The following is a 12,977-nucleotide window of genomic DNA, read 5'->3' as shown; positions in this document are numbered from 1 at the left end:
AAGATGAAAAGTACATCCTGAAGAGGCGCCAGAGGGAGGAGGTTATGATAATGAATTTTTGGAAACCTTACGTATTTGCATGACTTTGTATAATAAATATCTGTCGGCTTGTTGAAACAGCGTGCAAGTTAGGAGTAGCGATCCCCCTTGCACCCAACGCTGCAATAAACATACCTCTTTGTAACTGCCCTCGAGTTGTACAGTTCGATTCCGCATGTCAGTTTGGTGACCCAGGTGAGACCCTCTCTGTCCGGCTGTAGGACCTGCTGAGGACAGGACTCCTCTGGGTGCCCCCAGGGTTTCTCAGGAGGACTCCCCTACTCACCTAGATGACTGCGAGGACAGACAAGGACCATCGTCGGTGGACCAGGTATGTTGCAGTTGGGTTGGGGATACCTGTAAGTTGTGAGGAGACGTCCTACGTGAGGTAAAGAGCGCTGGTGCTTGCCCCTGGAAAGGCTGGGGGTGGGAATTCGGGTGCTCTCCTCGCTGCGGTAGTGGGAAGGGGCCTCTCGAGGGGTAACAGGTTTTCTCCCGAGTGGTGTGTTTTGGCCAATTTGGGTTCTCTTCAAGAATGTCTTTTGGCCATTTTGTCATCTGTTGTAAAATTCGGTACCGTGTATTAGTTGAGACCTCTTGTTGATATTTGACGTTCTGGGGTGGCATAACGGTGTTTGAGGTCGGAATGTCCATCATAAAATGGTATTGTTGCTATCTATCTGAGTAGCAGAGTGAGTGTGTAACGGGCCCTTTTGTGCGAGTGTTTTGTGCAACTGAGACGTAGCTCAGCTACAAAGCAAGTGCTGAAACCTGCAACTTGTGATAATTTGTATTATTTACTGTATTGCATAAAGGTGAAATGGGAGGTCAACAGAGTGGGGAAAGAGTGAACATGAGCCCTTTGGGTTGTATTTTGGCTCACTGGAAGAATACAGGAGGACCGCAGGGTGGGAGTGTGAGGGAAAGGGTTAAAGAAGTTTTAGTAGGTCTAATTGCTTAACGATTACCTAGATTGTTGTTGATAAATAATGCTTTGTTTTACTAACTATTGTGTAAATTAACTGAAGCAAGGAGTCTACAGCTCCTCCTGAAGGACAGTTTGTGATGAGAACTAGCTAAAACCAACTCAATAGTCTGGACAAAGACCAAGGAGCAACTGAGTCTGGCAAAGAGAGAAGGTTCAGAGTGAGAAAGACTACCAAGCCTTCATCCCCATGACCCCCATGACCAGCAAGAGGCACTACGCAAACACAGTTGGGAGGGACATATGGAAATGACTTCTTGGAACTAATTTTAATATGAAGCAGGGCTAGGTTATGAATATGTATTGGTATATTTGGAAATCTTATGTATATGCAACATTTGATTATATAAATTGAGACAAGTTGTTGCCCCTGGCGCACACGGCTTTGGTGGGACTACCCCTGGTGCTGCCCAGCGCTGAATAAACATACCTACTTTACAATCTGATAAAGATTGTGGAGTCTGATTCCACACATCAAGCAAACATTGATAAAATATTATAACCAATGGTGGCCTTTATGTATCTTAGAAGATCAGGAAACTGTAACACCTCGCTACAGTTAATGCTATTTTTAAGATGACAAGGGAAATGGGATGACGCATGCAGATTTGTTTTTCACATTGAGAAGCCATACAGAGTGTGGCAGAAGGAGCGTGGGATTAATATAGCACCACCTGATCCTTTGACTTTGGCTCTAGAAAAGGACAAGGAAAAACTGAGACCTAAACTAGAAAGATGCTCTTGTTGAAGTTTTTTGTGTAATATAGGATCGCTGTGTTTTGTAAAGACAGAGCCTCAGGCTGTGGCTCCTCCTGGGGTGAAGCGTATTGGGAGATAAAAACTTGCACTAATGTAGGACCTGAGGCGGGGGGAGTCAAGGACCCCAGGGAAGGGTTAAAGTCTTGGGGTGAGTTTGTACAAAGCCCCACACCCGCTGGGAGGTGCGGCTGAGCCAGGCTGGACGCGTGGCAGGCTGGTTGCTGGTTGCTGGCAAAGGCACCACAGGTAAGGACACAGACTTAAAGCAGCACAGAGCAGATCTGCGTTCAGGGTTCGAAAGGGTCAAAGCAGAGGTGCTGTTGCAGAGGCAGGCACTTGTGCCTGCTGCAGAGCAGGGAGCATCTCCTGCCCGGAATCCTTCCAGTGCGAGGAGGCGGGGGTCGCTGTTGCTGACACCAGAGCTGAAGGACCTGACAATGTCACCCCAAGGGCCGCAGCATTTGCAGCACGACAGGACCGGGAACTGGCCCCTTCAGGGCACGCAGTGGGGGCGGGGGGCGGGCGGGAATAAAGGCGAATCTGTGATGGGAGATTTAGATGCTTGGAAGTCGGTTGTGAAAGACTATCAGGATGACCCAACAGGAGTAGAAAAAGGGTTGATTGTTACTGGGTAATCGCCATGTAGAGAAGCTGACAGAAGCAGCACGGCACAAGCACAGCAGGTCAGAGAAGAAAAGCTGGGTCGTGCTGTAGTCACAGCTACGGCGGCGGCTTCGGGAAAAGTGAAAAATGGCAGAGGGACTAAGGTGAGAAGACGAGGCAGAGGCAGAGGAGGGATGCCTGGCAGAGGTGAAAGAGCGAACACTGCCCTGCGGGCCCAGATCAGTGGGCACATCGTAGGGAAGTGGGCACGGGCAGCCAGATTGCCCAAAGCTGAAGAACCATCAGGGGGTTCCGGTGACTGCATCAGAACCAGACTGAGAGGCCTGGGGAATCCGCCCTAGCGGATCCACTGGTTAAATTAAAGCTGGGGACTAGAGAAAAAGGAGGTGGGATTTTTAGTGAATACAAAACCAACTTATTTGGTGTTAAACTTCAGCGAGAAAAGAATTTATTACAGTTGTGGGAGCTACTGGCCGCCAGGAAAAAGCATTGTGAAACCTCTGAAGTACAAATTAAGAAAAAAAAAATCAGAATGCCATTTCACCAAAATCTTTAACCAGGTATATCCGGGAGTAAACTCCAGGCAAGGCAAAAAATGCTTTACCTGTTACAGCAGAAATGAAAAGGGGGGCCTGCCCAGTTCGGGTAAAACAGTATCCCTTGGTCAGCAGGGCTGTGGGGGATATTGGCACAAAAACTGAAATAAAACGCACTGTGTAGTGGTTCTACTACCAATGTAAATCTGTGTGTTTTGCCATGGCAGCGACTTGTTATGGGATGCGCAGATGAAACTCTGCATTGACAACAAAGTACAAGGAATAAGGTTGGTCAAGTGCCTCCTACCATAGTCAAGGGCAAGACTGGGTTGGCCTCTGTGTTTGCCACCAAGAAGAATCTTGAATTCTGCTGTTGGCTGCAAGCCAGTAGGTGCCGAGTGGTGGGAACATGTGCCATGCCAGACCTTGATGTGAGGAATGGCCCTCGCTGTTACAAGAGGGTCACCCAGGAAGGAAGAACATCACAAGACCCATTGGGGCACTGACTCATAGTATAAATATTTAGACTGACAAAATTGTAGGGAGAACATGAATCAAATGGGGACAATTGGAGAAGAAAATTATCCAGGGCAACAGTGACAAACTGATTTCTCAGAACTCCCAAGAAAAGGGGGGTCTTGATACCTGCTGGTCATGATGGATGCCTTTTTAGGGTGGCCAGAAACACACCCTTGCTGAACCAATAAAGCCAAAGCAGTAACCAAAGCACTATTATAAGAAATAGTACCGTGATTTGGGGTTCCAGCAGTAATCTCATCAGACTGGGGGCATTAGCAAAAAAGGTTGCACTTGCTATCCAATACTCAGCAGTGGATACAATCTGTAGCCGCAGGAATGTTAAGGGAAGGTGTCCCCTACAAGAAATGGGTTTCTGCCTTGAACTAGCAAACATCTCTGTGCTTAAAGAGAAGCCTTTTTGCCTTGATGGAGATAATTTATTCTGTATTTATGCTGTATTCTGAATGTGGAAATTGGTTGGGACTAGGAGGCTGGCTTAAAGGCATTTTGCAAACAGGATTATTATTTTTGATCATTATTGTAATAATAGTTTTTTGATCAAAACCAGCCAAAATTATTTGTAAGCATTTGGCATATCTGAAGAGAATGCCTTTATTTGAATCAGCAGTTAAGGTGTAGTTTAGTCTGATGCTGTGGTTTTATCTGCTTCTGGTGAATTTTTGAAGTGATGAAATCAGAGATACTAAGAGTTATGAGGTAGTAAGGTAATAATCTAAGTAAGGGTGCTGTCTTTTATATCTACAAGTGCAATATGCTTTTATGTAGCAGAGAGAAACTTTGACAATAATGTTGCTTGAGCAAGATGTGCATGTGACAACTTGGGAAAAGGGATATCACAACTGGAGTGCAACAGTGTTTCTATGTCTGGCAGAGTGAAATCTTTCAAGACCTGAGTTTAGACAGTCTAAAATAAATTGTCAGTATTCAAAAAACCCATCTTAAGCCTCTTTTGCTTACATAGTGTTATGGAAGTCAACTGCTATTGTAGAAAATTAATGATTTTTTAATACATATTAACAAATACTACTATTTTAACTTGAGGCAGTTGAGTGAGAAATACTCATGTGTAGCATTTGAGGGAATGTCAGCATAAATCACACTTACAGTAAGACTGCATTTTTAATTACTGTACTCATTAAGATTCGATGATGCCATAAGGCTAAGGCCTTATATCACAGATTGGTTCTGAACTAAAAGGTGTGTGCACATGTAGATATGCACATTTGTGTTATTTTCCTTAATTGGCTACAAAATAATATAATTAGGTTGGGGACTAGATCTTGGGAATTTACCTATTATACTTCTGTTTGTTAAGGAACGTGCATAACACAGCACCCATGTAGGCTTGGCTTGTGGCATAGTTGTCAAATTTAGCATAGACATTCAGACAGATAAGCAACGTACTCTTCTTGTGTGTATGACCTACAAGCCATTATGGCTTAGTGTGTAAATCTGTATGTAACTATTGAAAAATCCACTTATGAATGTATATAGCTTAGAACTAATTTTTTCCCTTTGTTAATTCTTTGATATCAATGAGGAATTCTTCAGAAAATGTATGGACTGGTTGGTTGCATAAGGGCAGTTGTTATTTGGACAGAAAATTGTTAATGGTCAGGGATTTTCCACTAAAATATTTGCAAATATTCCTAGTCAAACATCAGTTTGGTTTCTTTTTGGGTTTTGAGCTTGCATTAGTCCATGTTCAGAACTTTAAAATTACCTTTGAATTTTTTAAACTTTTTATATCACTGGAACAGAAAGAGCATCTAAATTAAAGCTTCAAGCTAACTTTATTTTTCAAGTATTTCAGGAATTATACTTCTGAACTGAGATTTTATAAGTTGGCTGTGTATTTTCCTGTGTTAAAATGCTGTTATTGAAAATGGTCAACCAGGCCTATGTCGCCCAAAATAAAAACGGGGGAATTGTGGATAACTGACTAGCTGAAAAAGTTCACATAGACATAGTCCAGCTGGCTGGACAAAAATGCACATCGCTCTCAGCTTATCTGAAGTAAAGCAAAATACACTGTCTTTGGCTGTCCTTGTTACACAGTAACAGGAAGATTTTGGTGGGAAAAGAATGTTGCAGGTGGGAACAGAAAACTACAGAAGAGAAACAAGGGGCGGGCTTGGTATTTAGGCAACTAACCAATAATGAGCTTAACTTTTGTAATATGTATGAGCTAATTATAAGAAGGCATAAAAGGTGACTGTAAGGTACAATAAACGAAGTCTGCTGATCACTCATATTGAGTGACTGTGTCTTCCCTCCGTCGCAACAGGAAGGAACATCAGGAATACTATCTCAAGAAATAAGGGAAATAATAGGCAAAACCAGCCTCACCACTCAGTTTGAAAAACATCACCAGGCTTGGTGACAACTAGTAAACTTCACCTACAACCCACAACAGGAGCAAACTGAAGCATATGTGCTCCCAATTAGTGCAGCAAAAGAACAGGCAATCTTTCCCGTTGCGACACTAGGAGCCATACACCAGAAAGTCACTGTCAGACCCCTAGGCCATAATGTTTGGGCAAGTTATGGTCAGACCAAAGGCAAGTGGCAGTCAATGAACATGGAAGTATATATCCCCAGGGAACAACTGGGATACATCTGTGAAAACGCAGTAATAAGAGAATGAAGATCTGTGTATAGATATCAAAAAGGCTATGCGTGCTTTTGAAATGTTTCCACATATTAAAGCCCAGCCACAAATATTTTATGTAGGAAATGGATGCACATGTGTTACAACTTCTTCTGGTAACAAGAGTATTGATAATTGTCATGAAATGGCAAATGGTACTAAATTTTATATGTATAATTTTACTAGAATTGTAGGCTGTGACTTTGATTATGTTGTTCCTGTAACTACCAGACAGTTAATTGGAACTGATTATACCCTGTATCATGATATACCTAAATTACAAATAGGCATGAACATTAGCCTCTTCAAAGCAATGCTTAGACACCCCAACATAGAAAGACTGGTCCAAGAAATAAACAGAACGGCCCAACACATGCTTCGACAGGAGAAACGTGACTCTGAAAATATAAAATCCATCTTTAGCTGATGCAGAACAAGTTGGAGAACATCACTGGTGGGACACCTTTGCAGGCCATTCCCCCAAAGCAACACAAGTATTCTACTATTTAATACATCCCATGTTAAGTCATGTTGGAAGGAATGATCCTGTTATCTCTCTTAAACGTCTGTCTGTGGTATAAACTAAGTATCATAGTCAGAAGAACACAAATAATGTGATCAATGATGCATGTCTACCAAAACCCTTTGTCTTCAGAACTTGACAAAAGACTTCCCAAGTCCTAAGAAAAGGCGGGAATGAAACAGAGCAAGGTCTGGAAAGATTATTCGGGATGAGTTTGGTACCATGCTCTGGGGGATGCTCTGTTTATGTTGAGATATAACAGAGACGGCACGGCCTGTTCTGTTCCGCTGATGCTACTGAAGTAAGAGACAGGAGAAATGTACTCTGAGCAATCTAGCAGTCATAAATAAAGATAAGGTGGGCATTTGAAGGAGACGAGAAGGCCATGAGTCAGGAGGCTTTGCAAGCTCCAGCCAAAGAACGGAACGACCACCCAAAAGTCTCCCCAAAAGACAATTCTAGAAGACTCCACTTCAAGCTCCGCCTAAACCCCATCTATTATGAATATGATGATTAGATGTCAAAATCAAATGAATATGTATGTAAAGATGTTGTAACCTCTCGTGAAAACTGTATAAATTACCTGACTTTTCACTGAAAACTTTGGGGCTAGTTTGTCTGGTGCGAACTGGCTAGCTCCCCAGCATTGCACGAAATAAATACCTTTGCTGCTTAAAGACAAAATTCATCTCTGAGCAGTTACTCTGTGCCGTTTTGGCATCACCCTCCTAGAGAACTGCAGAGCTGTGGACTTTCAGAAACAGCGGGGCACAACCCTTGGCCAGCCTGAAATGTTCAGGAGGCTCTCAGCAGTAGAAACCATTCTGACTTTACAGCAAGGCTGACCACACTTGCGAGTTTTCTTTTGCATGCTCATACCTGCAAGCCAAACCAGAACAGCTACACACACAGCAGAGCAATTGCTCAGCACATCTACACCAACAGAGCTCTCCTAAAGCACACCTGGAGCCACTCATACCCCAAGTCAACATCTACAGCGGAACCTGGCCACAAGCTTTGACACAATGTCATTTTGGGGTCAAACTGATGCACACCAAAAAATTAGTAAAACACACCTCCTTCTCTGCCACGTCAGGTATCGTGCTCCTTCAGTTGAGCTGTAGCTGTTACATTATTTCCCAAATGCAAAGCCAAACAGAGAAAATATAACCAAGCATGCTCCTTAAAAAGCACAGGCAACTGTTCATTGTGTGTGACCAAGGGATGATGTGACCATGGCCCTTCAAACTTGCGGGATGCCTAGGCGGGACTAAACAGTGCTTGCAAACAAAGAACATGCCTGCTCGTTAAGACAGGCTGGTCAAGTTTACCACCAAAACTCTACATCACCATTTGCCAACCCTGTCCAGCTTTGGGTCGCCAGAGCCACACTCAGTTCACTTGAAAGCATCTCCTAGTAGCAGTATCAAGCTCAGAACTGTACCTCCCAGATGCCTACGTGGAAGAAAACTCAAACTGTGCCCCCTTCTCCTTAAGCTGGGTTACAGCTTGTGACAGGAATTTCATCCCACTGCTTGGAAAAGCTCCAAGGCTGCAGCTGAAGGGAACTGGAGTTCCCTGCGTCTCAGAGTAATTCTAGAGCTAAAGTGGTGACAGACATCAGCTCTAGATCAGACGATACATGCCAGCACTCACCACTGACCCAGGGTGGCAACCTCCTTCTGTCCTACCCAAAGGTTTCAAACCCAACACACTGTCTTCCTACGGCAGGAAGCTTTTAATTTTTTACTTTTTAATTTTTTACAAATTTATAATTCGTAACACCGTTAACGCATTCCTTGAGACGGGACTACAGATACATTATGCAGACCACCAAGCTGCCGTTTGGAAGCGCTGGAGCCTTATGGTGAGAAATTTTTTCTACAACAGAGCGAGCAATGGTGAATAAATAAGACTGAGACAGGGTCCTTTTCCTCGAGGGAAAAGCACGCAACACATCAGCGATTGTTGAACAGACGGGCAAAATTCTCAGAAAAAGCAACCCCTAACTCTTAACAAGAAAAAGAAGGTCATTCCTCTTAATAAAAGCACAGCTGTGCTGAAACAAGTCAACACAATGTACTCACCTGTCCTCCTCCCAGATGAAGGCGTATAAGCAACATGTTTCTCTGGAAATGACACGCTTAGGGCATCAGGTTTTCTTACCCCATCCTTTCATGGCATCACCTTTAAAAAACACCAAGAAAAGGTCAGTTGTGGTGTTGGCTTGGGAGATTCCCATGCCTGGGGGGAGTCAGGAATTCCACAGTAGTAAGTGCCTCTTTGGACACAGACTTTCCTGAGGTGCTCCCCGCCTCCAGACAACTCCCTGGACCCCGAGTGGCATGTACAGGTGCAAGGAGGAAAAGAACGTCAGGGAACAGACCAGAGACATTAGGGAAAGGCTGGGGGGGGGGGCGGGGGGGGGGGGCGGGGCGGGTGAAGAGAAGAAGAAAACCTAAAAAGAGACAGGGATACAGATGAGGACAGAGATGTAAAGGGAAAACCAGCCCTGGGCTGCAGGACAGAGGCGGAGGATGAAGAAAAGGGGAGAATGAGAGGGAGTGGGACACAAGCAGAGAGAGTAAAAGAGAAGGGAGCAGCAGAATGAGAGAGAAAGACAGAAGGGAAGAGGGAGCAGGACAGAAGAATAGGATGGAGAGCTACAGGGAATCAAAACACTATGGGTTTGTATGGCAAGGTTTGGGGAGGAGGAGGAAAAGGAGGAGAAAGAAGAAACAACTGTGTGATCAACTGACCGAAGCTGACGTTCCCCATCACCCTGCGGGGAGGAGACAGGGAAATCGGCAGTAAAGTTAAGCCCCGTAGAAATGGGGGCTGGAGGGAAGGTGTTCTGAAGATTTGCTTTTCCTGCACGTTCTCCTGCTCTGACTTGACTGCTAATCAATCGCGCTGATTTCCCCAGGTTCAGTCTGTTTCGCCCACGGAGGTAATGGCGGAGTGACCTCCCCATCCTTGTGCCCACTCGTGAGCTTTTTGTTATATTCTGTCCCCCCTGTCCAGCGGAGGAGGGGGAGCGGTAAGAGCAGCTTCGGTCCAGCCCGGGTCACCCCCACACAAAATCACAGCGGCACAGGGAAGGGGAGGGGGGGCAGAGGAGGGGCAGGGGGCGCCTGGGGCACACAAGAGGGGAGACAGGGTCCCACGGACCAGGACTCACCACAGCTCTCGCTTCGGTACCGCTGCGAAAATGTGCCAGTTCAGACGCGCCTTTCCCCCTCTCACCTCCCTCCCTCCCTCCCGCAGAACGCCGGCCGCTCGGCTCCCCCACCCCCGGTAACCCCCGGGTGTCTCACAGCTCTTCCCCGCAAGACGCGGCCTCCCGGACACGGCGCGTCGCTCCCTCGCGCACCGGGGGCCGCCCCAGGCTGTGGGTGACACACGGACCCCGCGGGTGACACACGGACCCCGCTGTGCACGCTGGCACCCGGCTGCTCCGGGGCTGGTCCCCCCCCACCGCAGGGCCAGGCCCTCTGTGCCCGCAGCAGGAGGCAGCTGCTGCCCGCCTGCCCTCGGGTTCCTTCTCCTTCGCCTCGCCCCGGCCGGCCCGGCTCCTGCCCACACCGGGCCGTGCCCCCGCTGCCCTCCCGCACCCGCGCCGCGGGGGGCGAGGCCGGGCAGGGACAAACCCCGCCAGCCCGAGGCGGCGCGGCCCCCGGCAGAGGGACAGAAGCGCAGGGGGCCGTGACCGGCGCCGCTCGGCCCCGCCCGGAGCCGCTCCTGCCGCAGGCCCTTCCCGAGCGGCAGCGGGGGGCCGGCTGGCCGCCGCCACGGCAGCGCCGGGGGCACCTGGGGCTGGGGCCCGGCTGCGGGGGAGGTGCTGCAGCGGGGGCAGCGGCGCGGGGCGAGCGGGGCCGCGGCAGGCTCGGGGGTCTGGCGAGCTGGGGAGGCGCCGGCGCCCGGGGGGCGGCCTCCTGCTTCCCCGCCTCCCCCCCCTCAGCCCCCGGACCCTCCGGGGCTCCCGCACCCGGCTCGCGGTCGGCTGGAGACCCCCGTGCCGCCCCCCGAGGCGGCCGGCGGGCAGGAGACACCCCACGCCCCCCGCAGGGTCCGCTCGCCTCCCCTGCGCCCCCGCACCCCCCGCCGGGCTCGCCCCCCGCAGCAAAGCGCCCCCCGCGCCGCGCCGGCAGCCCGGGCCCCGCCGCTCCGGCCCGCAGCGCCGCCAGCCCCCGGCACGGCCCGGGCAGCGCGGCCGCAGCCCAGTGCCGGCAGCCGGCACCGCCCGGCGCTCCCGGCACAGCGCGGCCGCCCCCCGGCAGCGCAGCCCCCGGCCCCCCGCGCAGCCCCGCGCCCCCCAGCGCGGCTCCGGCCCCGCTCCCCGGCCCGGGCCCCGCCGCCCCCCGGCGCTCTCCCCCGCGCCCGCCGCTCGCCGCCCCGGCCCCCGCTCACCTGCCCCGGCGCGGCCGCGGCCCGGCGGCGCTCAGCGGCCGCTCCGCTCCCCGCCCCGGCCCCGCCGCCGGCAGCCGCCCCGCTACAGGGAGGGGCCGCCGCCGCCGGCCCCGCTGCCCGCCCCGGGGTCCCCCCGCCCCGGCCCTCAGCCGGAGCCCCGCGGGGAAAGGGGCCCTGGCCCGACCCCTCCCCCGGGCTCCTCGCAGCCCCTCGCCCGGCGCCGGGGGGTTACTCGGGGCACGGGGAGCGAGCCCCGGGAGCGAGCCCGCTGCGGGGCTGGGGGCCCCCGCGCCCCCCCCTGCCCCGGGACGCCTCGGCCGGCGTTCCCCGAGCCGCGCTCGCCGTTCCGGGGGGCTCTGCGACGCTCCCCTCCGTGCCCGCGCCGGGACGGGCTCCCCAGGGCACGGACGCCCCCGGCCCCAGACCCGCCCCCCCCCCCCGCATGTGGGCACGTGAAGGGGACCCCAGCGGGGCGTGGAGGCGCTGGGGCGGGTGCGGGGCAGGGGGCAGCTGAGCTGAAGGGGGAACCGGGAGCCAGATGAACTCCTGAAATCCCCGTGGGGCCGCGGGACAAGGTGGCACCGTCATCGCAATCCAGGCTCACCGACCCCAAAAGGGGGGTCCTAATACCTGCTGGTCATGCAGGAGGTATTGAGGATGCCTTTTCAGGGTGGCCCGAAGCATGCCCTTGACGAGCCAACAAAGCTAAAGAAGTAACCAAAGTACTATTACAAGAAAGAGTACAGAGATTTGGGGTTCCAGCAGTAATCTCATCCGATTGGGGGCCACACTTCATTGAAAAAGTCATTCTGCAAATTATTAAATTTTTAGGAATAGACTGGCAGTTACACACCCCATATAATCCACAAGCAAGTGGTCAAGTGGAAAATGAACCACCTAATTAAGCCGCAAATTGTAAAACCTGGACAGGAGGCTGGTTTATCTTGGCCTCAGTCATTGCCTCTGATGCACCTGAGAATTAGAACCAAGCCCAGAGCTAAAGAAGGGCTAAGTTCTTTTGAGATATTGTATAGGAGACCTTATAGTATACAAACAGGAGCAGAGCGTCAGCCCAAGTTGAGAATGAAGTACTTACTGATTATGGAAGAAGCATGCAGAAACAGCTTCGAGACGTAGTTTTAGGAACTGGAGCTCCAGGTCTTGATGGACCTGTGCATAACATGGAGCCAGGAGATGTATGTGTCAGACCTCTTTCAGGTTCACCTCTGGAACAGAAGTGGGAAGGTCCTTTCCAAATACTGCTTACATCCCATACCGCAGTCAGAGTTAAGGAACAAGCATCCTGGATCCGCCACACCAGAGCGAAGGCAGCCCCTAAGTCACAATGGAAATCAACACCTACCAGACCTCTGCGGCTTTGGATCCAACAAAAAGACCATTGATTGTTTGTATATTAACAATGTTCTGTACAGTAGGAACTCATTCATGGGACCAGAATCTGTTTGTACAATTAACCCATAATGTAACGAATGCTTTGAATCTGGCAGATTGCTGGGTATGTTCAGCATTTTCCAGAGGTAGTACAGAATTTCCATTATATGGTGAAATGGTATCACAGGCAAATTGGAGCTGGCCATTTAATCATAAAGGATTTGGTTGTTACAAATCTCCAGATAGTACAGCAGGACCCTGATATGAAGTACAGAAATCAGGAAATTCTACAATAATTAGAGGGAATGATGGGAATGAATGCTCCACTGACAGGATGGCTCAGTTTAAACTATACTGCTCTGAATTGGAGTGTATGTGGCCCGCCAATTCTAACACCAACTAATACAAAAGGAAAATATAGTATTACCCCGAAATGTGGGAAAGTACATCTAGATATGCTCGCTAATCAGACCTATAGTTGCTTACATCAAGTATTATGGTGGTTATGTGGAGATGGCA

General features: G+C 49.9%; 1 long non-coding RNA gene and 1 other non-coding gene across 2 annotated transcripts; both read right to left on the bottom strand.

Annotated features, from left to right (window-relative positions):
• Positions 1 to 202: 202 nt before the first annotated feature.
• Positions 203 to 11,282, bottom strand: LOC130146520 (uncharacterized). The gene is made up of 3 exons (XR_008820945.1): positions 11,067 to 11,282; positions 8,744 to 8,843; positions 203 to 396 (listed from the first exon to the last, which is right to left on the bottom strand). It is a non-coding gene; the product is annotated as an uncharacterized LOC130146520 (long non-coding RNA).
• LOC130147102 (small nucleolar RNA SNORD45) lies at positions 8,236 to 8,320 on the bottom strand. The gene has a single exon (XR_008821121.1). It is a non-coding gene; the product is annotated as a small nucleolar RNA SNORD45 (small nucleolar RNA).
• Positions 11,283 to 12,977: the final 1,695 nt, after the last annotated feature.

The sequence above is a fragment of the Falco biarmicus genome, chromosome 3 (genome assembly GCF_023638135.1).
Source record: "Falco biarmicus isolate bFalBia1 chromosome 3, bFalBia1.pri, whole genome shotgun sequence".
Taxonomy (NCBI): Eukaryota; Metazoa; Chordata; class Aves; order Falconiformes; family Falconidae; genus Falco; species Falco biarmicus.
This window is presented reverse-complemented; position numbering and strand designations above follow the sequence as displayed.